This window comes from Lissotriton vulgaris, chromosome 4_1 (assembly GCF_964263255.1).
Source record: "Lissotriton vulgaris chromosome 4_1, aLisVul1.2, whole genome shotgun sequence".
NCBI classification, from domain to species: Eukaryota; Metazoa; Chordata; class Amphibia; order Caudata; family Salamandridae; genus Lissotriton; species Lissotriton vulgaris.
This window is the reverse complement of record NC_141691.1, coordinates 1,030,301,800-1,030,323,801: the sequence shown is the minus strand read 5'-3', so window position 1 is coordinate 1,030,323,801 and position 22,002 is coordinate 1,030,301,800. Positions and strand designations below refer to the sequence as shown.

The 22,002-nt window shown below is 50.6% G+C and overlaps 1 protein-coding gene across 1 annotated transcript in view; it reads right to left on the bottom strand.

Annotated features, from left to right (window-relative positions):
* The window catches only part of SEMA5A (semaphorin 5A), a 1,998,383-nt gene extending 1,976,682 nt beyond the window's left edge, over positions 1-21,701 (bottom strand). Inside the window, exon 1 of the mRNA XM_086965275.1 lies at positions 20,912-21,701. The gene's annotated coding sequence lies outside the window, so the exon portion shown is untranslated. The remainder of the gene's footprint in view (positions 1-20,911) is intronic.
* Positions 21,702-22,002: the final 301 nt, after the last annotated feature.

The window sequence follows — 22,002 nt, the reverse complement described above, 5'->3', positions numbered from 1 at the left end:
GCCGCTGTACGAAACATCTTAATTGCAAATAGCAAAACACCCCCATGTTGGGGAGCCTGTAATCCCTGCTTAAGTCCTGAAAAGATAAAAAGCTTTAAAAATTGCCCACATACTGGATTATAGCTATACCCCGCAATCTAAGGAAACGATCTTGAAAAGTGGGCAGGAGGCTAGGACTGTTCCACAATGAGGTATATTGGTGAAAACGAGATATGTGACAGGTGGAACGAATAACCTGCCAGACCTGATGGTGAACCAGTAATGTCTTAAACCACATGTGCTTCAAGTAGGCAGTATCAACAAGTTCTTGGTTCGGCTTAACCGTTGTTGGAAAGGTCAGGTATTCTAGGAATAAGCCTACAAAACCCCATACTCCGAGCACTACAACTGCGGAAAGCTGGAACATAAACACAACTAGATAATAATTCCACAGTAGTGGGAACGCAACCCCTCCCCCTCTCTAAGGGAAGAATCCCTTATGCCCTGAATCAGATTTCTATTATTCTTCTCCTTCAAATGGAAGGTTAATACCTGCCACATCTCTTCACTAGTCTCAAAGCACAATCGGCTCCTCATTCGATAGAGCATTCCCTATCCCATATCAGTTTCTTTAACTGCATCTGCAACAGAGTCAATTGTTGAAAGACCTTCAAGGACTTCTCTGGGCAGTTGGAAGCCTTTGACAATATGAATAATCCAGCTAAAATTGAATTAGCCACCCCACAGCTTAGCCTCTGTAGCCCACTCCTTCTGGCCTTTGCAAATGTTAGTTTGAGGTCTGACACTGGATAAACGTCTTTTGAGCGTCCCAGACAACAATATCGCTTTCTGTCCTCCTAATATTATGAATGAATTCCCAGAGCTTGACACCCATAAAGTTACCATATTGGGGGTGCAGCAGCAGATTACGGTCAAAAGTCCATCTGCGTGAAAGAGGGGGATCAGTCATATAACTAGGCTTGACAAACCGTGAAAGTGGGTTGTGATCTGACACAATCCGCTGGTTTAACGTATTAGTCACAGGAGACAGGAGACTATGGCTAACAGAAAACATATCCATCAGGATGTCTAGTGCGGGATAGGGTGAACCATATATCCTGGCTCAAATCCCCAACAGATCTGCCAAGCCACACAATGAGCATGTGTGATACAGATCTGCATAATAGCTGCCCTAACCTATAGCCATGCTCTCCTGAGTAGCTAACGGAGAAGCAGCGAGTCCACCTCCAGCTCCATACCAGATTGAAATCTCTGCACAGGCCATGTGCTGAGTACACCCAGTAGGCAGCTGAACATAAAGGGATCATCTGAGTTTGGGGCATAAACCACATAGACCGTTAGTAAAATGGTACTGTTACAGATGCGTGCAATTAGCCATCTCCCAGACCTGTCAAGCTTAACCTGGTGAGTAGGCCATCCCTTTTGGAAGAAGGGGCATCCCCTCTTTGTAGCATCAGTCCCTGCTGTGAGCAGAGTGTGATAGCCTAAGGAGCTAAGCTTTGACAGGTCCCCAATAGCGAAGTGGGTCTGCTGAATACAGACAGGTTGCGGGTTAAGTGATCAGAGTTCTTCCATCAGGTACCTAACCTTTGCACTAGAATGCATACCATGGATGTTCCAACTGAGAGTCAGTAACCTCTGGTTGTGAGCACATGTACTGTTATGTATTGTTAAATTGAGACAAATTTCTGTGCATATGTTGGTTCAACTCCATTGCCATCCATACTATTTCTCCTCTTTTTAACGGTATTAACCCAGGTGCACCCCCCAAACTCTAGAAACCTTACCCCAGACCTACTGTAGTCCATCACGTCCCTCCCACTACTGGGCTCCACCACCAATCCAATAGGCATGGGCGGAAAATCCGTTCCGCTCGCGGATTTTGCGGATTTTCGGGAAATCCGCAATCCGCGAGATTTGCTAATTTCCCGCAAAATCCGCAAATCCGCGAGCAGCGGATTTTGCTCGCACTGCTCGCACTGTTCGCGTGAGTTCGCGCCCCGCGAATAAGTGCAAAATTGCAGAAATACGATTTTAGCAAAACTGAAAGTAACTACTTACCAGGTTCAAAAGTTCAGGCTCATCATTAGTAGCCATTTCCTGGAGTGCTTCCTGAGGGGCCCCTCCAGAGTTCAGTTGCCAGTTGAAACTATTATGTGACCCTGCTCTGAACCTCAGAATAGTTACACATATGCCACAAAGGTCCTGAATTACAGCTAAGGGAGACAAGCAGGAGCCAGGCTGGAAGTTAAAATCCATTAATCAGCCCCTAATTCATTATTGTCAGTTGGGGCAGGGCAGGTGTTGTAACTAATTTTGCAACAATGAAAGCACTTAGCAAGTGCAAAAGATCACTAATCAGGGCGCACTAAGGAAGCAGGTGCCAGCTAAAAAAATATTCTGTGACACATGAATCAGCCCCAAATTAATTCAGGTCACTTGAGGCAGGGAAGGTGTGCTTTGCTTTGCCGAAAATAATGTACACTGGACAACCAGAGGGTGTGGTGATGAAACAGAGGGTGGCATGGGTGGGCCAGAGGGTGGCATGAGTAGTCAGAGAGTGGCAGTGGTGACAGAGAGTGGCAGTGATGAAGAAGAGTGTCCCAAACAGGCTGGACACGTAGAAACAACAAGTTCGCGAAACTTGCGACCCGACAGGTAAGTTCGCAATTTGCGAAAGTGTACAAAACCCTCGCGAACTGGCAGAAACACGGGCGAACACAAAAAAAAAAAATTCGAGGGATTTCGCGGATTTTGCGGATTGCGAATCCGCAAATCCGCAAATTCGCGAACGCGAGATCCGCAAAATTCGCTCATGCTTACAATCCAACCCCCACCCCCTCATAGCACCCATACCCGTTCCTGTCCCACTCAGTTGAGTAGGACTTTGTTGTGTCCCCTAGTGTGGACCACACCAACACCCCAAATGTAGAGTTGGTAACCCAACCAGCACCGACCTGCCTCCACCTCCAAGAGTAATCAAAAGAAAGAAGACTAAGGTAGCAGAAGAAATACAAAACAAGAAGAGAAGAAGACGAGAGAGTAGGGCTAAAATGGAAGAAAAAAAAGAGAAAGAAGGGTGAAAAAGAGGGGTGAAGAGTACCAAAACTGGAGGATGGAAGAAAGCCGTATAAAGCTTAAGGGCAACACAGGGCCCTAGAGATCCCATGTAAAGTTCCAGAAACAATGAATATCAGAAATTGATCAGGAATATTTCCCTCTAAGCCCTAACCAAATGCTAGGGTCCAGGCTGTAAAGCAGATACTTTTTAGTCTCTATATGATTTCAGCAAGACGTGAGCCTTTTCCCAATCCCGGAAGTAAATTAATTGGCACTTACAAGTAGCCCTCAGATTATCGGGTTGCAGCAGAGATACCGTACCCCTGAGCTCCAAAATGATGGTATTGTCACCAGCAGACGCCATCTGCGCTCCACTGTCACATAACAGAAGTCGGACCTTACGAAGAAAACAAATCTGAAGGTATGCAGTGGTTTTTTGGGTCGGGCCAGCTGGAAGATAAGTAGCCAGAACATAAAGTTCCCTATATGGATCAAAATAATCCTTGGGTATTTGGCAGCACGGCCTTGTTTAGGTTTGCGAAAAAGGGACCTATTCACACGCTGTACTTGGCAGTCTTTTTCCCAGTTGCTAAGTTGGGGAAAGGCATGTTGGAACAAATAAACAATGTTTCTTCTGGGCTCATCCACCCTAGTTTCCTTCTGGTATCCAACACCTGGAGGTTGGTCCATCTCATCCGGTTATCAACATACTTCAGTTTCTGTGACACACACTGTAATTTGTCCTCATGCGGTTTTATTTGATCCTTCATACCTTGTGTAGATGACAACAGACTGGCAGTTTGGTTTTCTATATCAATGAGGTGGCCATGCAGAATATCTATGTTTTCAGACATTTTCATTAGTACAACCTACGTCTTTATATGGGAGGTCTTCAGGGCTAATGAGTCCTCTCTTCTCTGTGTAGTAGGAGCAAGTTGATATTAGAAGCAAGAGAGGAGGTATCCTCATTGGCAGGTGTTGGCTGGTCAGACTGCACTAATTCCTGGCTCTGATGAGTATCCAGAAGCAAGCTCCCTCAGGCAGCCAACCGAGATACCGGAGCGTTAACCTCTGGTAAAGTTACATTTGGATGGAGTTAATTCCACGCCTCCCCAGCATCTCCGACGTTGTCTAACGGGGCATAGTACTCTACAGCAGCAGACCGACTTCCTGTTTGACCTCAACACACTTTGCTTGGCCGCACTCCCCTCAGCTCTGGCCTTCTGAGGGCTAGATTGCCCCTGACTCTCCCAACCGTCCTCATCATTAGACCCAGGCCCAGAGTCCGATGTGGTCAAACTACCAGTTTCAGAGGTGTCAGACAGTGAAAAGAAGGCCTCTAAGGCCTCTTGGGTATTATGTAACTCATTAACCCTATAGACCTCCAAAGCTGATGTCTCTTCAGGGCAGACGGGTCACTGGGAGGTAGCTAAAACCTCTTGAGCCTCTTGAATCAGAGGCAGAGTTAGGGCCTGGCCCATACCATAAACATTATTCCCGCCCCCCCTCTCAGCCCTAGTCAAGTCATTTATATTGACAGTAGCATGAGAGCCTAACAACGCTGCAAGCGAGCCAGCAGTAGTAGAGGGCACAGGTGAAGGAGTAACAGAGTCACACAGTTCTACTCCCATTAGGCTGAAAAAGTCTACCAATGACAAAGAAGAGCCCTCTGCCTGAGCACATACCTTAGTGACCTGGTGTGCCAGCGCCTTCCCTCTCACCATAAAGTGCGTCATCCACCTCTGGAGTCCCCTGCTTATCTGGCTACCTTGCTCCTCTGCCTCTGAGGAACAGAGCACAGGGGAAATACTTGGGTCAGCTGCAGCCCCGATATCCCCACACGGCAGCCGATCCTCTGTCAGTGCTTTGGGCTCCTTGGGTGCTTTGGGCATCTTCCTGTGAGACTTGGGCACCAGCCCAAATGTAGAAGCAGCTGGAGTACTTTCTTGAATTTTTCGCTATGTGGTTCTCGTGCCGGGCATCCGCCCTGACTGTATGTGCTGTGGGCACGGGCGAGAAGCTCCTGAGCCAGTCTACGCAGCTCCGGACAGTTGACCACCTCTTGTGCCTGCCATCTTCTCCTTAGTCCTATGGGTGGATCAACGGGGGACCAAGGACCGACCCTCAACACCAAAGCAGGACACTCAGCAACAGGTAAGGTACCTGTGGTAGGCGCAGAGAAGGAGCTCTACCTCCACCTCCTCCCACAAGCTGCAGCACGCCGTCACCGTTATGGGACATGTGTCTAGCCAAAGAGCGTTTCCAGGGGGTAGTGCAGACAGCTGTGAAGATTGCCGGTATAAAACAGGCAACAGCACGATCACTCGCTATACATTCAGCAGTGCTTTACTCCCTTTAGATGGTAGAGTCCATAGCATTCATCTTTGATCCCCTGGGAGATGTGGTGGTGTGTCAGCCCTGCGCCCCCATCTTGCTAACTACTAGCCTACGTCCATTGGGTTTTTGTTTTACATTTATTGAGTGTACATTGACCCCGGAGCTTGGTATTGATACCCATGCCGTATAACTCTGAATCGACTGACGCCGCACAAGATTACAATGGAATAATTGAACTGTCCAATGGTTTCTAAGGATGGAATGAGAAGCCATAATGCACATGGTCAATGGAAGAGGATTCTACTGCTGTGGAACCTCAGAGTAGAAAGCACATCCTTCGTTCCTCTTCCCATAATGCAATGGGCTGAGAAGATAAAAAGACCACATGCCAAAAGAAGGAAATGACCAGCCGTCATGTTCTGCAGAAATGTAGGCCCAGAGCTACTAAGAAATCAATGTGCAATACACATACCTTTAAACTGTTCGTGGACGCCCTGCTATACACACATCTGTAGTGTCTGGGACACAGGTGTGGGGAGGGAAACCTATGCCACGTAGTGGGGCCTAGCTAGAACTCTGGAATGACGACACAGACGCTATCTGCTGGTTAGGGCCAAAGAACCCGAGCGGTCTTCCGGACTTTTATTTATACCCAGGGGCTACCCCGCCCCTGAGGTGCATGCGTGCGTGTATGCGTACGTGAACGGGCCGGGTGGCTCCGTTACTACATCCCTCCAAACTCACGGATCAACAGTCCCGGCCAGGAGTATCACTTAGGCGAGTCCACCTTCCATGCATAGTCTCTCAGTCTCTGGTTAGGAGTTGGATTTGGCCTGAGGTGATACCTCTGGCTTCGACGGCTTTCCGTGTCTTCCATTTCCTCATGCCGTTCAGGGGGATTCCGGACTTCACTCGAGATGTTCTCAGGACTGGTGGCCTTGTCCGGTTCATGTCTGGGCGAAGTTGTTCCTTCTTCTTCTCGTGGGACCGTTGATGACTCACTTCCCACTAGCCCATGATCCCCGTCTTCAGATCTTTCAGATGTTGAGTCAGTGTATCCACTCTCGCGAGAAACGCGCTTAAACCATGACACATTCCGTGTTACAGCTCTCGTGCCTCTGGTCGCGGATACCATGGTGCCTTGGACATTTACGATCTCCCACACATCCGGTTCAAAAGTAAGGTCATACTTTGAGTGCCTGTATCTGTTTTTGAGGACTACCTTGTCGCCGACCACTAGAGACCTGGTCTGGGCTCTCCGAGCTCGACTGGCTTCGTCATTGGTGCGCCTTCGCCGGTCTTGGGTGGCATTTTGATTCATTTTAGGTGGGCACCATGCTGGTGCAGTCGGCACACAGTCTCTTGGTACTTTCTTGAATAACAAATGCGCCGGGGCACAACGCGTGGTTGAGTGTGGCGTTTGCCGGTATGCGCTTAGAAATTGAGACAGACATATTTCTGCGTCCTCTTTCTTTTCCACCCCAATCTGGAGCGCTCGATTCAGAGTTCGCATAAATCTCTCGACTTCCCCATTCGCCTGGGGCCACTGTGGGGTGATTTTCCTGTGGCGGATGCCACGTGCAGTGAGGTAGGCTTGGAAGTCTCTTCTCTGGAAGGGAGGGCCGTTATCTGATCTCATCTCCTCTGGCAGGCCCATCATGGCAAAGACTTTTTCAAGAGCCTTCTTCACGTGTGTGAACGCAGTGGAGGGCACCACTTCCACGATGGGGAACCGGGAGTAGGAGTCAATCAACACAAAGGTGTGTCGTCCATCCGGGAAGGATCCGAAGTCCATGCTGACTTTTGACCACGGTTCACGACACGGGTCCTCGGTTATCACTGGGTGAGGAGCCGGATCTTGGCTTGTTATAGTGCACGAGTGGCAGTTGCTTACTTCCTCTTCTACGGCTACATCCATGCCGGGGAACCACACTTTGCTGCGTAGCCTTCCTTTTTTTTTGACACACCTTGGTGGCCTTGGTGAGCCAAGCGCACAACCTCCTTCTGCAGTTTGGTGGGAATCACTATCGCTGTCCCTCGGAGGACCACTCCATGAGGTCCAACATTAAGCTCGCTCTGGGCTCTCCACATCTGTTGCCTTGACAGCTGTTCTGGGGTTGTGAGGGCACTGACCCCGTCCAGGAAGTGTTTCCAGTTCCGATTCGACAGCGTAGCCTTCACCTTGATGAGGCATTCGTCCTCATCAGTGGCCTTACCAATGGCCTCCAGAGTGAGGGCCGTCGGGCAGGCCTCTTGAGATAGCATCCTTACATACTCTTCGACCTCCTCCGTGTCTGCTGACCCCTGATCTGTGGTGATGGTTCCGGGGTGTCGTGACAGAAAGTCTGCGGGGTTGTCCGCTCCAGGTCGGTAAATGACTTCAAAACGGTAAGTCTGAAGCTGGACGGCCCACCTCTCGATCCGGGGAGGGGCCAGCCTGGCCGTTCCTGCGAACAAAGGCACTCGGGGTTTGTGGTCTGATACGACTTTGAATTCGTGTCCATACAGGTAGAGGTGAAAGTGCTGGCATGCCCATTTGATGGCTAGCGCCTCACGTTCAATTTGGGCGTACTTCATCTCGGTCGCCGTCAATGCCCTGCTTGCGTATGCTGTCGGTACCCACTCATGTGCTTCCGTTTCCTGCATGAGGACAGCCCCGAGACCAACGGGACTCGCATCCACGACTACCTCTGTGCGCCGGTGGGGTCTGAAGTAGGCCATCACTTTGTCATCTACCAGCGCGTTCTTGATCGCCGTGAAGGCCTCGTCTTCTCTGGCGGACCATGCTCAAGGTTGGCCCGATTTGGTGAGGACGCGTAGTGGCTCCGAGAGGGATGCCAAGCCAGGGATGAAGCGGCCACAGTAGGTGGCCATCCCCAGGAAGCTTCTGACTTCGGTGGCCGATGTAGGCTTGGGCGCTGTTCGGATGGCTTCGGCTTTCTTCGGATCAACTTGGAGCCCTTCCCAGGAAAATATGTAGCCAAAGAAATCCACAGACTCCTTGTAGAAGGAGCACTTGTCCCGGTGCAAGGTGAGGCCATGATCAGCTAGGCGTTGCAAGGTGGCTCGGAGGTGCGTGTGGTGTTCTTCGAGGGTTTTGGAGAAGACGAGAATATCGTCGCTCAGATTTATGACTCCGGGCAATCCTGAGAGTGTCTCCCTAATAGCGTTTTGAAAGACTTCGGCGGCCGACGACACAGCAAAGCTCAGACGCTTGTACCTCCAAAGTCCGACATGAGTGGAAAAAGTAGTGATGTTGCGGCTGTCCGGGTGAAGTTCGAGCTGGTGATACCCGGCGTTGAGGTCCAGCTTCGAGAACCAGCGGGCCCCGTTGAGGTCCGCTACGATGTCGTCCATCGTGGGCGTCAGGTGTCTTTCCCTTTTCACTGCCTTATTGGGTAGGCGCATGTCCACGCACAGGCGTATGGCTCCTGGCGGTTTCGGTTTTGGGGCTATCACCAAGGGCGACACCCATGGCGTCGGGCCTGATACCTTTTCTATAACGCCCAATTCTTCAAGTTTTCGCAGTTCTTCCTCCACCTGCGGACGCAGGTGAAACGGTACTCTCCGGTGTCTGAGGGCCGTCGGTCTGACGGTGGGATCCACGTGCAATTTGAATGTCTTTCCTTTTAGGCAGCCGAGCCCTCTGAATAGAGCCGGGAAGTCTCGCAGCATTGCGACCGCATGCAGCTCATGTACTTGCCGTGCAAAGAACACCAGTTGAAGATCCTCTGCCGTGTGGTAGCTAAGGAGCGTGCCACGCCTCCCACCTGTGACATGGAACTTTGTTTTGACTTCTTGGTCGTTGCAGGCAGCTACCACTTCGATCACTCCCCTTAACGGAAGCGGGTCGTCACTGTCATAGGTATAGATTTTGGCTTTCGACGGTGACAATGGCGGGCGTGGAGACAGTTGTTCATATTGAGTGCTGTCCATCACATTCACCGACGCTCTCGTGTCAATGAGCGCTTGTACGGGCGACCCGGCAATGGAAATTTCACACATCGGGGGCGGCCTTCTTCTCGAACCTCCTCTTCCAACGAAGGAGACGAAGAAAACGTCGTCGTCATCGAGGCGAAACGCCGATCTGGAGGCGTCGCTACATGGGCCTGGGTCTTCCAGCGAGAGTTGTCGCACAGCCTGCGCGGGCTTTTCCCGCCCGATCCGGGGCGACGGTTGCCGCTGCCGCGGCACATTTCGCGAAGTGGTTTATTTTTCCACAATTAGAGCAGACTTTGCCTTTTGCAAAACACTTTCCCCCGGCGGGATGGTCCATGCCGCAGTTTCCACATGAGTTACGTGACGATGTCTGGGAATTCCCCCTCTGAGGTTGCGGCCGTCGCCGAATGGCGTCCACGTGCTCCTCTTTGATGTGAGGGACTTTCGCGGCCACTCCAGGCCGGTCGAGGGCCGCCTGCATCTCATCAGCCCTGGCGTTGGAGAGTTCATGCGATCTTGCAAGGATGAGGATTTCATCCAGGGAGATCCTTGGTTGCGTGAGGATGAGGCGTTTGAGTTGCACTGACCTGCACCCTTGGATTAGTTGTGCCCGTATCTCCTGGCGCTGGTCTGGGAGTTCGCAGGCTAGAGCCAGCTTTCGCAGCCGTGCGTAGAAAGAGTCGATGGATTCCGTCTCGCCTTGCCTGGCGCAGTTTGAACCATTCGTAGTCAGGGTTCACCCTGGGGTCAAAGTATAGGTTCAGTGCTCTGACAGCGGCGTCGTAGTCGTGGTCACTACCCCTGTCCGGCAGCGTCTCGAAGAGCTCGTAGAGTTCATCGCCACCGTAGCACATGAGCAAGGAGCGCTTAACTCTGCCATCAGTCTCTCAGACACCGACAAAGTAGTGGTCTAGCCTCCCAATCCACAGGCGCCATCTTGCAGCGGCCGTGAAAGGATCCGCAAGTTCGCTGAAATGGGGGAAGGGGCGCCGCTAGACCATGTCCGGGGGGGGCTAACGCAGCGGCAGCTGCAGTGCCTGCGGCAGTCCCAGCTGCTTGAGGCGGCACAGTGGCAGTAGGTCCAATAGATGGTGGCGTTTGAGCTTGCGCAGGAGCCGCAGCCGCGGCTCCGCCATCCGCAGGGTGTACATTCAAGGCCGCTGGAGTGCAAACACGTGGATACGGCTTGCGATGTAGGACCAAGACGAGAAGTGAAATGGGCTACACTCCTGTGGTACAGATGCAGGTATACGGTCTGTGTGCGTAGGCGCGATGATGGCCAGGTCATGCGCAGTGAGGAGTGTGGAGCTCTGCCCCCGGGTGACGCGGGGCCTCTAGCAGGCGCAGACCCACTTGGTGTGGTGCTGCACGTCTTCCAGGCAGGGCCCTGAGGACTGGGGCTGCTGGCGTGGCACCAGGCGCGCAGATGCAGAGGTGCGTCCGAGGGCCGATCACACCCCCCGATCCGATGCTGCTGTCCGCCCGATGCGTGAGGAAACGCAGGGCTCTTCAGGTTGCCGTCCGCCCGATGCGTGAGGAAACAGAGGGCTCTTCGGACCGGCGAGGTGTGCGCATGCGTGAGCCGAAGCTTCCAGCGCAGCCAACATATGCCGGGCGCGAGGGCCGATAACTTCCCCCCGGTGCGCCGGCTGGGCAGGGCGAGCGCTCGCCGGCGCTGCAGGTGAGGACACACCGCACGGGGGTGCGAAGGCGGTCGCACCGAAAGCGGGGTCGCGGGAGGGTCAGGCAGCGCAGCGGGCCGCAGACCTCCACCTGGCAGAGGCGCGGGCTCACCTGATGTACCACGGCCTGGTACGGGATGGGCGGCGCACACCAGAGTGTGTGCACACGGCGATGTCAGTGCCGAGGACCTGGACGCGACAGGCGCGAGCCCTCCAGTGGGGTCAAGTCGTCGGGCACCGCTGCGTGGCGAGGCGTTGGTGAATTACCGCCTCGTCGCCAGTGTAGTGTCTGGGACACAGGTGTGGGGAGGGAAACCTATGCCACGTAGTGGGGCCTTGCAAGAACTCTGGAATGACGACACAGACGCTATCTGCTGGTTAGGGCCAAAGACCCCGAGCGGTCTTCCGGACGTTTATTTATACCCAGGGGCTACCCCGCCCCTGAGGTGCATGCGTGCGTGTATGCGTACGTGAACGGGCCGGGTGGCTCCGTTACTACAACATCCAACGAAAAGAGCAAAATGGCCCAGTCATATCAGCAGTGTTCTGTAACGAGAGTAATTTCAGGAAATGCTGTGGCAGTCCCTAATATGTATTGCCATTGTCCAAACAGAGGCAAATGTAGTTGGTAAGCCATGTTTCATCATTGATAAAGGTAAGGCCTTTCTGATCACTGTGGGCAGGTAAAGTTGCAATTTTTTTTCGCGTTCAACATGCATTCTTTTTGTGACCTTTATTTGACATACACCTCGACTGTTTTCTGTATGAAAACAATGTTTGAGTTATGTTTGCACATAAAAGTCACAATACCGGCTGAATGTCTTCAGCGGTTGTCTGCATGAAAACTGTCCTTGAGTTAATGCTTCGGGTACAAAGCCTGAGTGAGATACCTGACCATTGTATTAGGTAGTTATGTGAGAAAATTGTACCTGAGCCAAAACCTTGGGTACAAAACTTACTTGAGGTACCTGTTCCATGCATTCAGGATTTACCCAAGAATAAACGTCCCTTATAAAAAAAGTCCACAGGCCTTACTCTACATCCAATCTGTCCCGGACTCCGTAACGAAAGATGCGCATTACTTAAACCTCACTTTAATATGCGTGGAACAAGGACATTTAAGTAGGCACTGAAAGTCTATCTTAATTCTAATAATATAGTCATGAACGCTGCCTTTGCAAAGTTCCTAAAGATAGCATCTACAAAACTGGGAGAATAAAGTAGAAAAAATGCTTTTAAGAATATTTTTTAAAGAAATTTTTTAGGATATAACTGCTTTTATTGTATTGTATTTATTGAATATGTTTTTGTACTGGAAATATTGTAAGATTTTAAATAATCAAACAATAAAGAATTTACTACATTCAAACTTGATGAAAGCAATACGAGGCAACAGGCTCTATTTAAAGGGCAAAAGAGAATAACTTGGCATCAGTTACTTCATAAACTACACCAGGCAAGGGCAATAGCCTGGCTGTGGTGACCAAAGAGGGAAGGGCGCAGACCCTGACCCACCACAAACACATTCTCTGCCTTGTGTAAGTTAAGTTCGGTTGGAGGCCGGGATAGCCACCCTACAGAGTACAGCAAAGAGCCAGATACTCGTGCTGTGCTCAACTGCCGCCTGTCACCGGCATGCATCCAGACTGGAACCCAAAAGAAGGTGAGCTGCACTAAATAATACAAAAGGGGATGATGGACGGAGCGTTTGAGCCAATCAAACACTCACCCCAGTCAACAGATCTGGGTTTAATCCATCACCATTCTTTAGCTCACTCAGCCAATCCAGTTCAGACATGGCCATATGCAAATCAGTCTGACCCTGTGCCTCATGGGAACAGTTCAGCCAGAACTGACAAGCCATGTCTTCCCTGGACCGGAAACAAGCATCCTGGGACCGGTTTCAGATTCATAATCCTCATCAGCCAGGCTATCTTGAATCCAGTGGCCAAGTGAGCAAGGGACTCACGTCTGAGCATACCCTGCCAATTTAGGGCGAACAAAGCGCTACAAAAGGGCTGCACTAAATGACTGTCATTAAAAATAAAAGAGGCCAGGTAGTGCGAGGAACTCTGGTGGGAAGCACATGGCTACAGCTTACGGTTGGAAGTGAAGGGTGGGAGATAACCTTGGCTGAATAAGTCTAAAAACTACCATAGATCACGTTAATCCCAAACAAGCAAAATATGTTCCAAACAAATCAGCAGATGGTTTATAATGCAAGAGTAAGGCGGGAATCGAAAATAGTGTGTGAGAAATAGAGGGCATGAGATGGGTAAGGAGAGTGAAAGAGAAAAAAAAGAGGGAGATAAAGAGCATAAAGGCAGAGAATGAAAGAGACAAGAAGGGGAGAAAGAAAGAAAGAAAGAAAGAAAGAAAGAAAGAAAGAAAGAAAGAAAGAAAGAAAGAAAGAAAGAAAGAAAGAAAGAAAGAAAGAAAGAAAGAAAGAGCATTAATTGAGGGAGAGAAAGGGAAGAGAGACAGATAGGGCATGAAAGAGACCATAAGAGAGGATAGAAAGGTAACAGGGAAAAAGAGGCAAGAGAGAGAGAGAGATAAGTGACAGGCGTAACTACAAGACAGAGATGAAAACATATAGTGAGAGTGGAGAAAGCAGACACGGTGCGAAAGGTGAAAAAGAGGTGGAATATAAACGGTAAAACAGAGAGAAGCATGAAGAAAAGATAGAGAGTGGGAGTAAAATTTAGAGCGAGAAAGAGAGAGACACAAAGAGGGATAATAGGATAGAGGAAAAGCAGATAGACTCTGTAATAAAGGGAGGAGATGGTTGGGAGTGGGAAGGAGGGGGGCAGGCATGGAAATGCAATTAGATGGAAAGTCGAAAGAGAGGGAAAAGAGAGAGTAGCAAATTGAGAACAGCAGAAGGAGCGAAGGGAGGCAGAAAAAGAGCCAGGGGATACAAATCATTAGTGTAGCAGGTGTACTGACAAAGGGGGCCATAGGTAAGGGGGGGCAATTGCACCAAAAGTATGTCTGTCTTTTATTACCCAAATAGGGAGCAGAGGAGCCAGTTTTCTGTGCCTGCTCACCAGCCCATTGTACCCTTGCTGCGCCACGAGGAGGGAGGAAGACGGGGTAAGAAAGAAAGAGATTGGAATTGTGAGGACAGATTGGCGATTATTGACAGATGGGTAGTCTTAACCTGCAGCAGTGCCATTTTTCATGTCGGCAAGAATGAAAACAGGTATCCATAGCAACCCCATTAAACATTTGCTACGAACGTACTGGCGAGCCTTCCAGTGATGTACCGTATTGCTTGTTGCTGTGTAGGTAGGCACCTTGAACACACCCCTACACTTTAGGCCAAGTGTACTGCCCCAAGTTCTCTACCGACAGCATTGTAGGCGCGTGTGTGCGGAGCAGCTCACAGTGGACAACAGCATGCCTGCCAACTTGAACAATCTCACAGCGTGATGAGGGGGCGGGCCTTGAAGAGGGCAGGGCCTCGTGCCGAGAAGTACCTACAGGCACTTTTGAACCCCACCCGTCTCTAAGCCCCCTCCTCCCACAAAACAAAGCTTGCTGAGGCTGTTGCCGATGTCCTGGGGTGTTTTCACTCCCCTTTAATGGACATCAGCAGTTCAAAACCTTGGAAAACGAGCTAGAAAACAACAATTTACAGTGGTTTTAAGATCGTTTTCCCTGCCACCGTGTGGTATCGGCTCCTCAACGGGAAACGGTGTGATGGGACCCGATATTGCGCCACTAGCACCGTTTGCATTGGCAGGTTTGCAGCAGCCAGCATTGAACCTGAACAGAGAACACCTGTGAGATGTCAGCTTCCTGCCTGACAGCTGTCGTACTCTAACTAAGAGCAAGGACCCACCTGACGCAGAGCAAAAGCAGCAAACCTGCCTTCCGTTCGAGCTCCTGCCAGGGCTCCCATTACTCCATCAGTGTGCCTGGTTGTATGATGTTACAATGCGATCTTTTAGATTGCGGTACATCACAACGCATCTTTTACAACGCAAGTCGTTACCATGACTTGCGCTGTAGGGTGCTGGACTTAGGAATAGTAAGATTTACTATTCCAACTCCAGCCTACGTACAGTAGGGAAGGTGTTGGAATAGTAAATCTACTATTCCTTAGTCTACAGCGCCCTCCAGAGCAAGTCGTGGTAACGACTTGCGTTGTAAAAGACACGTGGTAATGGCAGCGCGGTGTTTTGACCGCGTTGTTATGGATGTTCCCTGTGTGCCCTAAACCTTCCTGTTGTTTGTCAATAGAGCAGTAGATTCAGTGGCACCGGAGTACAGTAGTTTAGGGGTTTGCTGTGTACCAATAAAGGTTGCATTTCACCATTCATCTGATGGCAGGGCACCCATGTTCATCGCTTGGATTAGGTACAAGGGGAACCTTTCTACCCACTGCTGAGGGCCCAAGCTGGTCTTTTTTCTTGCAGTTTTTTATGTAATGCGAACACGACACAAAGGTAATGGAGCGCTTGACATGAGCACTAGTTACATTACACAATGGCACATTTATTTTTTGGTATACACAGGGAGGTTAAGTGATTTGCCCAGAATCGCAGGATGTTGAGACGAGGCATAGACTTCAACCTGGTTCCAAGTTTCAAAGTCAGCAGCTCTGGCTGTTATGCCGTGATAAATGTTATTTAAGTTGGTGATGAGGGTCCTCTGTAAGAGCACTCTACTGTCACAAAGTATCTCTGAGCACGTTCGGGAGGCGAGGTGCCCTCTTCCTGCCGGAGAGGCTCCTTTGCACTGGGCAGGTTGTTCTGGATCGCAGTCTGAATGCGAAGGACTCGGAAGGCCGGGAGGGTGGGAGCTCCGTGTTCACTGATATCGAATGACAGTGCAGTGTGAGGAAACTCAGAGGGCAAGTGACTGAGCTGTCAGGGTCACAGGAAAGAGGAGCTCGAGATCAACTGCGCAGCTCAAATTATGCCTCAGGGGGGCTGAGGTGTCCCAACTCTGACCTCTGTCACTGCCAACTTAAAACACCACCGAGAGTGTGTGCATTGTTTTCTTGCCTTCAAAATCTACCAGAGTATCCATTATAATAAACCACAGACAGCGCACGTCACCTCTGCCTTCACTGCCTCTAGCCTCATGGCGGCCCTGGGCAGGGAGCGAAGGTAGGGGGCCCCGGAAGAGGGGGTCCAGGTGGGGCGGAGCGTGGAGGCCAGTGAAGAGGGGAGGGGGTCAGGGTGTTTGGAAGTGGAACAGAGCTAGAGGCCGTCAAATCCCTGCCAGGGGCCGCCACGCAAATATGTATCCATCCTCAGAGGATTATTATATTATGGATATATATTGGCGTGGTGGCCCCTGGGGTTTGGTGGCCCTGTGCAGGTGCACAGTTTGCACATGCCTGAGGCCACCCCTGCTGCACACAATAATGCCAGCAGGGCACTCGTGGGGGAGGCGGTACTCGCGGGTGGACAGTGTCCACCCACTATTTTGACAGGGTGAACACTGTCCACCCTGCCAAGAATTCGGGCCCCACTGAGTAATGTGCTGAACTCGACCCAGTGTAGTTTCCAAACACCAGGACACTTTCCGCAGCGCCTGCACGCTGTCTGCTTTCCATCTGTAACAAGTAACAATGTGAAGGCGGGGACGGGGCTTTCTTATTTAAGACTCCTGCGGGGCCCATAACAAAGGCCGAATTTGAGGGGTCATCAGGCCTTACACCTGATGCAAATGAGGGGAAACAAAGGCTCACATCTTCTTAGCACTTCACACATACTTAAGAGAGACAGCTTTACACCTTGTTTAGTCCCTATTTAGGAGATTTGCATGCACTGTAAGAATGTCAGATGTGTTGGTCTTTCCCAGTATTTACAAAAAGCAAATTGAATTTATACAGAGCTTACTACACCTGAGGGGGCGTTGAAATAATTTAAGCACCACTATTTTTTCTTGTATAGCCCTACTCGTACCAATGCAGGGTGTCAGAGCGCTTTACATCAACACGAGCAAATCACATGTAGGATACATTATATAAGTTTGCAAATGAATGTACAGAATGGGTTAAATAAAACTAGGGGGTTGCTAGGTGTAGAAGTCACATATCATCTTTCATAGCTCACTGAGCTATGGAAGATGTCTTTCTTCCCAGAATCCGTCTAAGTTCTAGTGCCTTTGTCTCTGTCTGCCCACGTGTCTAATTCTTTACATTCCAGTGTGGGTGCAGCCATGTTGCCTGGCACGGTATGTGTGGGTCTAAATCTTGCTGTGTCTTTAGGACATGTTCCCTTGTTCTATATGCTGGTGTCATTGGCTCATTGACTTTCATCCTGTTGTCCGTCTTTCTGAGTTTCCGGGTCCTTGTGCCTTTCAGCCCCCGTATTTGAAATTTTCAGTGCCGGTCTGCCCATGTCTTTATGCCCCATTTTCATGCCCTACGTTTTGGTGTCAGTGCATCAAGTGCTAGTGGCAATCTGTCATGTCTTTTTGCCCCCCTGGTTTGTGTCTCACTGTACCTGTGTGTCTAACTCCCAGTCAGCCTATCCCTGTCTGTTACTTTCACTGTGTGTCTAAGTACTGCTGTGTCTATACCCGCCTGTTACTTCCCCTGTGTCTCCGCCTGTTACTTTCCTGTGTGTCTAAGCCCAGGTGTGTCTATCCCCAGCTGTTACTTTCCCTGTGTGTCTAAGTCCAGGTATGTCTTTCTGTGCCTGTTACTGTACTTGTGCCTAAGTCCAGGTGAGTCTTTCTGTGCCTGTTATGGACTTGTGCCTAAGTCCAGGTGAGTCTTTCTGTGCCTGTTATGGACTTGTGCCTAAGTCCAGGTGCGTCTTTCTGTGCCTGTTACTGTACTTGTGCCTAAGTCCAGGTGTGTCTATCCCCGCCTGTTACTTTCCCTGTGTGTCTAAATCCAGGTGTGTCTATCCCTGCCTGTTACTTTCTGTGCCTGTTACTGTACCTGTGTCCAGGGCTCGAGTCGGGGTACCACGCGGGTGGACGGCGTCCCCCCACTTATTTTACCAGGAGCTCGATAACTGGAGCCACACATTCACTCTTTGGCCTCTCTGGGGCGAGATCAGAGCCCATTCAGAACGCTGCTCACGCGCTGGCTTCTCTGATGCAATCGCATCTAAGGGGGAGGCAATGAGTCTGATGGTGCAAGCCACCTTTCGTGAGGTCACTACCTGTCGTGACGTCAGCGTCCCCCTACTTCTTTTTTTTAGGACTTGTGTCCTGCCTGTGTTTAAGCCAAGCGTCCGTACATCCGTACCTTTTACTGTGCCTGTGTGTTTAAGTCCAAGTCACTGTGTTTTCCTGTACCCGTGTGCCCAAGTCCCAGTGTCAGTCTATTCACCTCCGCCCCACCCCCCCTCCCAATTGGAGCGTGTGTGCCTGTGGCTCTCGTGAGCGCAGCACCGCTGCCTCCGGTCCTTTCACAGCATCAGAAGCTCGCACTCATTCTTCACTCGAGTCCGCCTCGCGCAGCAGCAGAGCTGCCGCCTGACCTTTCACCCCTGAAACAGAGGGGAGCAGGGTGCAGTGAGGAGCTGGAAGAGGAATCTCTCGCTTTGAAACAGGGACGGCAAAAGAGCCTGGTGGCTAATCCCTACTAAAATGAGGACTAATAGGCTGGTGGGAGAACACAAGACTACAAAATGCAAGCGAATGCAATGTTTACATTCCAGGCCCTCCACAGATAACGTACATGGATTCATTTATTGTATTGAAACTGAGTAACTAAAATGAGATGCCAATGTAACATCTCGGCGAATTTGGTTAAACATTAAATATTTCCTACGGCTATAAATCATCACGAAGTGCAACTCTGCACTCGTCCCTTTTCGGATGTCTGCCCGTCCTACTGCGAACAAAAATTGTGCCCCAAAAAAGTCAATTCGTAAATGTAGGCGTTTGAAAATATTGTGACAACACATCCTGAACGGCGATTTGGAAACTAGCTTATATGCACCCTCTCACCCGTCTTTATAGTTACGTATTCCGAACACATGTGTTGATTTTCAAATAAAACACACTACACACAATGCATACGGTGAATAACGTGGGACCCAAACAAGTCTGAGAATTCCACATACATAAAGGGCAACAGAAGACGTGTGCAAGAAATCGGACCACGGATATCGAAGCGCCTCAGATCCAAAAGACAGCATGAAGGTAACACGACCATGGCATTCAAGTGCACAAGGGATGTGACCTGGCCTAGCAACCAGATAGAGATCTACACTTGTCAGAAAGTCTTCTGTATGCCAAAAAAAGGGGCGCCAATACTTAAAAACGAAATGACATAATGCATCGCATTATAGTGTTCAGACCATGGGATCGTGGGTAGAAAAGATAGGAGTGCTTCGATTCTGCGCTGCCATCCACAAGTCACACATCTGAAATACATGTAGCAATTAGCCAATTCAGGTTCACAGAGGGGGCGGTGGGGCGGCGGGAGGAAAAAACCCACACCAAGTTCTAAAACCTATTCTTTTCTCTTGTAACACACTGTTTGCTACCTCTTACGTTTTGCTTGCTTTCGATACTTGCACAAGTGCCACCATTGGCTCATAACGTTTGTTCTTGTGTTTGAGTGTCCTCCATTTATTGCAGTATTATACCTCGGGTTCCGCTTTTGTAACCTGCACACGTCACTTTTTCCTCCTGTAATGCACCGTTTGCTACCTCTTGTATTTTGTTTGCTCACAATTGTCACCTTTGCCTCATGTAATGTAGCGTTTGCTTTTGTAATTTGTTCACTTGTAATGTTCTCATGTATCAGTTATGTTCCTATTGTGAAGCGCTCTGACACCTTCGGGTAAAGTCCGCGCTATATAAAAACGCATAAATAAATAAATAAGTCTAAACACCATGCACACGTGTTATGACGTGATCACTTAGTGATAGTTTTTTGCCCTTATACTGGTGGGCCCGTGCCAATGAAGGCTTCATCACCCCGGGGAGGGGGGTCTTTCCCAAGCACTTTACGCCTCTACAGCGGGAGGGACGTCGTTCTTTCGGGGCTTTGTGTAAAATGGGCAGGGATCTCTGCTTTAAAAGGATTTGTTTCCTGGAAATAGCAGAAAGCTAACCCACGCCCCCAAGTCTACTAAATGTTCACTCTTTCCTCATGGTGACCCTGGAGACCCCAAACCCGGCGGGTGGGTCTGTAGATTGAGTGCTGGGTGCCTTTATCCTCCTATCCTGCCGTTGAATCTTCTCTGTCAGCGCCACCTGGCGGCAGAAGGGCAGAATGCACTTTACCTAGGAGATACTGCACCGTTCCCAACAAATAGATGGTGATACCGAGAGAGACCCCGGCGCAGAACCAGGGTAAAAGCCCATCTGCGACAGAGAAGTCCGTAAAATACACAGGCGGATACTGAAGCGGCTCTAAAACTCCGCCCTTTGCTCCATCCCAGAGAGGTGTCTCAATTCCTGCCAGGCATTGGGTGGGGGATCTGGCTTAGACTCCGGTGCCTCCTAAAGCATCTGCCACCCGTTAGCTCGGCTATCTTAACTGACATACAAAGCTCAGCGTGGACAGACCACCATGGCCATGGGGATTCAAATGATTCCAGCGGTGAATGGACTGAGTGACAGCTGCTGGGCCAGGAGGGTTCCCGCCTCCCCAATCCTAGAAATGAACCCGTGCATCGAGGCAGACAAAAACTCTGCAAAACTTTCAACTTAATGTTTCCCTCCACTGAAGCCCTCGCTCACTACAGATCCCGTGAGAATCGCCAGGTCCCTCCCGGTAAGGTCCCGCCATCACTGGGATCCGGTGACAGGACCTGGAATCCGGAGCAGTGAAGAACGGTTCTGGTTATCAGTCACAGTAGAACTGATCCCAGAGAAAATACCTTCCCCAAACCAAACTCGCAGGGAGGACGCTCACGGGACACATGCAGACAGCAGGAGTGTGATTAAGGCAAGCTTACCTGCTGCAGGAGCTCTGGGCGCTATGACGCGGCTCAGGGGTCCAGCTCGAGGTGCTCCAAAGATGCTGTCTAGGTCCACTGTAGTGATGCTCCACGGGTCCGGCTAACAGATACAAAATGGGCTCAGGGCGCTGTGACAAGGCTCAGGGGTCCAGTCAGGGCGCTTGGACGAGGCTCCAGTCAGGGCGCTAGGACGAGGCTCGGGGGTCCAGTCAGGGCGCTAGGACGAGGCTCAGGAGTCCAATCGGCGCTGTGATGAGGCTCAGGGGTCCAGTTCAGGTTGTTCTAAAGCTGCTTCGTGTGACCACTGTACTGATGCTCCGGGAACCCAGATGTGGAATCCAGACTGGGTTTAGGGTCCAGCAGTGCGACTCTCCAGGAATCCAGTTGTGTGGCAGCTTTTGAGGCACCGGGGTTCCGACTCAGGGAGGTGTGTCAGACCTCGGCCCCAGTCGTGCAGGGGCTGCAGCCGGCCGAGCGTGCAGTGCTCCCAGGAAGAGGAGCTTCTCCAAAAGTTGAGTCCAGTCTACTCCGGAGTTCGGTTAAGCGGAAGGTAGAAAAACATTGTGGAAATACCAGAGGACAGAAGGGAAGCGCCTCCCCTCTACATTGCCTCCTCGCCCTCTCCCCGTCAGACCGCACTCCTCCACCCGCGCCTCTCCAGCCCGCTAGCTGCAGAAGGAAGCCGCAGAGCGAGGGCTCGCCACGATCCGCGTGTGAGCCCACTCTCTGTCCGCCTCGCTCACTGGCGCCCTCTCCTGGCCTCTGGAGCCGATGCTGTGCAATATGTGGCATCCCTTTGGGAACGCGCATTCCCTACTCTTCGGATGTTTTGCTTATTAGACGACTCGGACCCACAGCAGCCCCGCCCACCCCAGGAGAGGCGAACCTCGGCTGAGCAGGCAGAAGCAGCAGCGCTCCGAGCAGAGCTGCTGCTAGAAATGCACCAGTCGCTCTGCTCAGGGGGGCGGCCAGAAAGTGCCGCAATCAAGTGCTTAACGGTTCCGATGGTTTATCCAGTCTGGCCTCCGGTTATTTGAGCTGACAGTCTCAACATATTAATTACATGTAAAACAAAGGAAATAAAGGGA